The sequence below is a fragment of the Crocodylus porosus genome, unplaced genomic scaffold (genome assembly GCF_001723895.1).
Source record: "Crocodylus porosus isolate Cpor-Errol unplaced genomic scaffold, CroPor_comp1, whole genome shotgun sequence".
Taxonomy (NCBI): Eukaryota; Metazoa; Chordata; order Crocodylia; family Crocodylidae; genus Crocodylus; species Crocodylus porosus.
In genome coordinates, this window is record NW_017728925.1 from 3,621,055 (window position 1) to 3,628,346 (window position 7,292).

A 7,292-nucleotide genomic window follows, 5' to 3' on the forward strand; every position below is an offset into this window, starting at 1 on the left:
GATGACCCCCAAGTCTCTTTCTTCTGTAGTGCTAACCAACGTAGCACTGCCGAGCCTATAAGGGTGCTGCAGGTTTTTCCTCCCAAGGTGGAGCACCTTGCATTTATCGGTGTTAAACACCATGAGGTCCAGCTGGGGTGCCTGCTGCCCGGGCTCCTGACACTTCTACTCTTCCCCTCTAGCTCTCCAGAATGATCATCACTGCAGCCTGCCCTGTACCAGGCACGCAATGACCGGTGTTCTCAGGCAAGTCCCTTGACCTCACAGTCCCAAAGTTCCTCTGGCCGTCAGGCCAGTTCTTCCCTACCCAGATATCACTTTCTTCCATCCTTGGCCTAAGAATATGCTGGCAACTTGCACAAGAGAAAGCAGGTCCTGACAGGAACACAAGCCAAGAATGACAAGTCTTCTGGACAAGCAAGGCCAATGGGTCGTGTCTTGCCTCTCCCAACTAAGCCCTGAGCCAGAATGCTCTATGCACAGACCCCTCAGCACATCCCTCCCCATCACCCTGAAGCACTGTCATGGGAGTGCTGTATGAATGTCACCTGGCTGCATATGCCTGAGGGCATGTAGACAGTTAATATAAAAAGCATGATCTACTGGCACGTGGAAGAATCGAATATTGGTCACAAGTCTGCAGGGCCAACAAAGCTGTTGTCATTATGCACTGCAAATAGCTTCCAAAATACTTAATTGTGAGCAATTAGCTGGTTCCACTGATTCATGAGCCCCTTCACTTCCTCTCCTGCATCTCTGGGTATTGTTCATGCTCCCTTTGCCACTCAATGGAACAACCTCTTTTTCCAGTTTGGCAGGTCACCACTCTTTCCTCATTCAACCCCACTGAGCAAACCTAGCTCTTCCATCATGTGCATAGATGTGAGCTTGTAGTGATCAAGCCACACCAAAGCAGATTGCTCACTTGCACCACAGGCAGCAAAGAGCTAGGCGATATGCACATGCAAACCTTTCCCACGCACTGTCCCCCTAGTTACCTCACAGGAAACCAACCACAAAAGAACAACTTAGTATGTACAGGTGGGCGGCTGCATAGTGGGCAAGAGAAGGGTATGCAGTAGCAAACCCAACTGGGAGTTGCAAGAGGAGTCCACAGAGAAAAGGAGCTCCAGGGGCATCTGTAACACATGGCAATGGCTACTGTAAAATGGGTAGATGCCTGTGTGGACACTTACTATGATTCAAGATAAAATCACCCGCAGGGTTTGTCAATGGTTTACAACACTGATATGTTGTAAAATCACATCTGTAGTTAATCTAGGGCATCTTTCTGGCATAGACTTGGTCATATGAGCACAACAGACACTCCTCTAAAGCTATTAGCATTATGTGAGCTCAGACTGCCCCAGTACCAGTCCAGTACTGCCCAGGCACAGCATTGTACTAAGGCAGTCATGCTACTTCTGGTTCCAGAGCCCCTGCCCTCTCTGAGCTGGGAGCAGCAAAGCTACCCTGGCGGGCTACATGATTTCAGCTAATGCACCTGGAGCAGGCAGTGTCCATCTCGCTGTAGTGCTGCCTGGCACTAGCATGAAACAGGATGTAACAGGATGTGTTACTCTGGGGCAAAAATCTGGAATTTTTAAGTATTTTGGGATGCCAGGCCAGCATTATTCAAAATGCAACTGTCCTGAGCCAAACCAGAGCATTTTGTAGCTTTACCCTCCTTCTCCTCCTGCACTCCAGTGCTCATCTCTCATACTAGTATTTCCAATGCACTAAGCTCTGGTGGAACTGTGGCGTTCAGTACCTACCTACCTTTATAGCCTCAATAAAGGTATTAGTCACTGTTTCCTATTCACTTATTACTGCCTTATTTAGAAGTTTCAGCCTTCGAATCCAGGAGCGCATACAATACCAGCTGACTATACTGATCAAAGGCAAACCACTCATAGCCATTAGTCAAAATGAACAGTCTGCAAACACTGAAAATTGTTCCTCCAAACTCCTTGCTTCAGACACCAAGTTCCCTGCTGAGACAGTCCACAAGCACAGAAAAGGCCGCATGGGCTGGAGAAAGGATTCAGGATGAATTATTGGACAGCTCTAATTGTAGATGAAGTCAGAGCTGGCTCAGGTACTGTTCTTCATCTAATGAAGTGAGCTTCAGCTCATGAAAGCTTGTGCTATATATATAGATATATAAGTAGATATATATATCTACTTCAGTTAGTCTGTAAGGTGCAGCTCTATCCTGCTTGCTGCAAGATGGATCAGCTGGCTTCGTTGCAGTTTTCTGGGTAGAGCTTTCAGAACAGGCCTTAAGAGCAGAAGCTGTGTGAGTATCTGGGATAGTATAAAAACAAATCCCTGCTCTGAGGTTTGTTTGCTAACAGTTCCAGTTAAAGAGCTGTGCAGCATCTACCCCATCCAGTATTTTTACAATCAGTCTCCTTTGGGGTTCGCTGATCAGGGAGAAATGAACAGGAACTTGAACAGACAATTAAATCCTCCCAAAATACTGTGTGTACTGGTAGGTCTTGTGGATTGTATGGACAGAGCAGGCTCAACATTACTTGAGCCTTCTCAAAACCCGGGTTAAATCCCTCTGCTGTTAGAAAATGCTCTGTGTATGGCACTGTTGATGGGCACAGTCTTATACTCTTACCCAGTCTGAGACTCACTGGATATGTCCTACTGAACAGTGCTGTGAAGTTACAGTCATGAAGAGCATTAATCTATTTGAGAGAGTCACCACAGCCAAAATACAAATATGTTGTGCCCCCCTCGGTCCCTTTTGTATGCTGAACTTATACCTCTGGAACTTTTTGGTTCTATAGAAACAGTAAATGGCATTTGCAGCCATTTGCATCTGCGAAAACAGGTCCACAAGGTAACCCAGAGCTGCTCTTTCATCAGCCTTACCTGCCAGAAACCATCTTTGACATCTAGCAGAAAGCACTTTTGCCTTTGTGAATCCTAGCAGGATCTCTGCACTGGTGTGAAGGGTTAATGAGACTATCTCAGAGATGTGCAGAGTGGGCCTGTTTTTTAACAGCCCTCTCTCCCCTGTTCAGACTGTCATCCACATGACACCCTTTCAAACTCCCAGCTCCACTACCATATTGTGTATTTTAAGATTCTGAAGTTTCACCTCGGAGGGGACTTCCAAATTCTGTCTCTGATTGCTGCAACCTATATGCTCGACCTTATTACCTGTGGGACCTAAAACTCTCCACTCTCTAATAACTTCTTCGGCAAGGAAGCCAGGTTTTAGTGAGGCAGCTAACGGGGTGGGGGGCAGCCTGGTTGCATAATGACTTCTAAGTTTCGTTTCATGTTGATCTTTCATGTCTTCTATTTTTCTCTAGGCAGAAAGTATTTGTCTAAACTGTTAGTATTTGGGTGCAACTTCCCCTTCTTTGTCTGGTGCCAAGGAAGTGCTGAGACCTTCAGAAGCAGACCATGCCCACTGCAGAATTCCAGGTGCCCTCTGACCGGGCTGTTCTCTTCCAGCCTTGCAATTGCTTCCAAGTCTGTGGCTGAGTCCCTGAAGAAGCTCCATGTTTCAGAGATATCCCCACAGAACTGCAGCACAGCAGGGAGGGGAAAGGTGCATACAGTCAATCTTTACATGACTCAGTGCCTTTGCTCAACCACAAGGAAGAGTTAAAGGTAAAAACTGTTTTACTTCTGAGATCACGTTAGGATATCTGGGTATGGAGTCCCTAGAGGAAGCCAGCTGCAGTGCTCTAGAAAGGTTTCATTAATCTACAGAACTGCAATACAGATTATAAAGTGGGGAATATCATTTTCTACCTCCAATATGCCTCTTAGCTATTATCTTTTTTTTACCTGTACAGCTATAGAAAACTCCACTGGAAAAAAATTGAGATACAGGTCTCACAAGATCACACTCATGACTGACTGACTTCTACAAGGTGTGCTTTCTTCCAAGCCAGGAATACCAGTGTCCATTATCATTAGGCACTGCAAGGCTAGTTCATCTTTGAGCTGAGCTGGACCCAGGAATAAACAGAGGTGTAGTCCTCACTGTTTGCATCTGTGGGCCTGTTTAGAGCTGCCCTCATCTGTGTCCCTACCTGCAGTAGGTCTATGGGCTTACACAGGAATATGGGACTGGAAGGGCCTCCCAGACCATCATCTCCAGTCCACAGCTGGAACACTCTAGAATATGCCCTAGATAAAGCAGGGGAGACAAGGGCACTGCCAGTGCCCTGCCTCTGCAGTGACAGGGAAATACTCCATTAATTGCCACTGGCATGACACACAAGAATAACTAGGGCATGTGAAAGTCATGGCCACACTTCCTCGTGCCACCTGCCAAATTTACAGGCATATGCTAAGATGATATAAGCCAAATGTAAATGCATGGAAGAGCTCCTTCAAACAGAGATATGTCAGTTTAACTAAATTAATGTTATATTACAATGATCATTAAACTATTGCAGCTTCTGTATGTAGAGTAGGCTTTATGTATGTATCCCTGATTGGTACAGGGCCAAATCCTACCCTTAATTTCCTCCTTTGAGAAAACCCACTGAAGCCATACAGGTCATCTGCAGAATCAAGAGTCTCCATATGTGACAAGCAAATATCAACCACTGATTTGCACACTGATCAGTATTATTGCATTGTTTTCTTGTGTTCTGACCCTCTGCCTTAACCCACCTCTTAGCTCAGCTTATACTTTGGCTATGAGCTTTTCATGAGGGTTCATCCCTGGTCTTTGTTTGAGCAGCACCCAGCCTGAGGAGGTGAGGGGGTAGGTGAGGAGGTAAGGTCTGATCCATTACTGGGATACCCAGATGCTACCATAGTAGTAAATAATGAAAATAGTTAATAATAATTTATCAACTCTTTGGCCTCTCAGTGGCCTTTATAGTATCTATACATCTATGATTCCTTTGTAATTATTATACTGTCTGTCACCTAACTGGAGGGTGAGGGGGATTATAATTGTCATAATTCCAGAAATAGCAGGTTTCCAACCCTTTTATATCTGGCAGCCTCTTTGCAGATGGCGTAATAGCCACGAGCCTGGAAAAAATCACTTCATCATCATCCCAAGCAGCATTATCTCTCTGTAGAGCCTGAAAACAGTTGCAAACCTAGAAATACCCAGTTTAGAACCATTAGGGAACTCCTTGAGCTTGAGCTGGGAGCACATAAATGGTGAGTTCCTGACCATTACAAACCCGTGGGCCTCTTTGCTGTTTTACAGAGCTGCTGGAACACAAATAGCTGGCTTGCAACAATAAATGCCATGGGCTTCTTGGCAGATTTTTTTAATAGCTTCTAGCCTTGAAATATTGTTTTTACTCCCATTGTGAGCACTGGATGTATTTTGAGCTGCAGACAATTTATTCCATTATTTTGATAGCAGTTGCATGAAACCTTGGGGAAACTAGTAGGTGTGACAGCTACTCTTCTTTCAGGATAGATGTAAGAAGCAGCTAGGCTCCTGTTTCGGTAGAGGGAACCATCCAAAGCACAGGCAGCTTGCTAGACTTATTAGAAGCTGGGTTGTGTGGCACTGGGATTTTGCTGGGGGTCGAATGCAAATGCCATGGGCTAGGTATTGTTTCGATGGTGATGTCTGTGTCTGTAAGCAAAAGCAGACAGAAGGTGAGAGAAAGTGAGAGAAACATGTAGCCCTGAGAGGAGCGGAGGGGTAAGAGTCTTGCGGTGAGTCCTGGCTGCAGAGTATCTGGGTACTACGGGAGAGGATAGTGCTTCCTAATCTTCAATTCTTGTGGCATTCAGGGAAGTAGGATTTTTAACTCATTTGATAAGCTGGATAGCTTAAAAAGTACTTGACACCACCACTAATGTACAAGGCCCTGGCCCTGCATACTGGTTGAGCAGTCAGGCTAAAGCCCCAGTGAACACTGGCCATTTTTCTCTTGGGCAACTTTTCCTGAACAGATTTTGCGCTTTATGACTGTGCTTGTCATTCAGAATCTCTGGGCATATGTTTATCCAAACTCGCTTCAGATGCCAGATTCTTTGAGACCTTGTTCACCAAGCCTGTCCTCTATTTGCTCTTGCCTCAGGGGAGCTGGTCACTCTTAGGACTGGGTATTGTTTCCACATCTTGTTTCCATTTCTTGATGGGATGGATGAGTGTGATAGCCGTGAAGAGTGCGAGGGCACAGTCAACTTCCTGAGCTTTTCATTCCCTCAGGAAGTAGATAGAAATAGCAGGCAGCCTTAGGAGCAGCTCATTTGGAAAGACAAGAGAATCAAACCTTTCCTTCTTCTCATCTGGCACATCCCTGCTTTCAGCATCCAGTTACTGTATTATAGGCTAGGACAGATTTCAGGTTAATTTCTCACCTGACATTCATACAAATTACCAGTACCTGAATGCAGGACATGAAGTGAGGTCTTTGCTCTAGAGAGTGGGAGGATGAGGAGGGACTCTGTGGACACATATGTGCTGTGCTGGCAGCAGGCTGCTGCTGGCCCAGCCCCAAGCACACCCTCCTAGCCTATTCCTGCTGGCACAGCCCAAACCAGGTAGCATAGCTAGTGAAGCTATTTTAGGGTTATCCCCTGTGGCTGCTCTCAAAATCAAGGTCTTGAGAATAGCCACAGGAGTATGAATGTGTCATTTGGATCATGTCACCAGGATCAGGGGTGGAGGCATGCTCTGAGCAGTCGTGGCTGCCACACTGTAGAGATGCCCTGAGAGTGGTCTGAGAGCTGCTGACCCTCACCAGGTGTTCCCTGCAGCAAGTGGACAGCACATGAGGGCTTGAGCCACAAAAACTCTTGGACACCTACCTTCTACTCTACTAAAGTCCCAAATGTAGAATCTCAAAATCCACATTCTGCTGCTGCCCAGCAAAGTTCGCTAGGTACCCAAGTGCTTGCTGCTGCACGTACCCAGAACCATTCTAACTCCAAGCAGTTTGGCACTTAGTCCACACCTGACCTCCATCAGGATCCTCTGCCAGGGGAAACAGCAGTGATCAGTTCTATTGACAATTGATGTGGAAGTGTGAACACATAATCACAAATATTTATATTCCATGTACAGGTGGTTTGCGAGTGTTGAGATTCACTTATACAGGAGTGTTAGCTAATGCAAATGAACTGAAAATCACTTAGCTCCAGATAATACATGTGCAAAACCTTTAGTCTGGGTATACTCAAAGAGCACAACACTCTGCAGTAAAAGCAGCCATTTTGTTTCATAGTTTCTAGGGCTGGAAGGGACCTGAGTAGATCATCTAGTCTGACCCCCTGCCATGGCAGGAAAGAGTACTGGGGTCAAACGACCCCAGCAAGATGTTCATCTAACC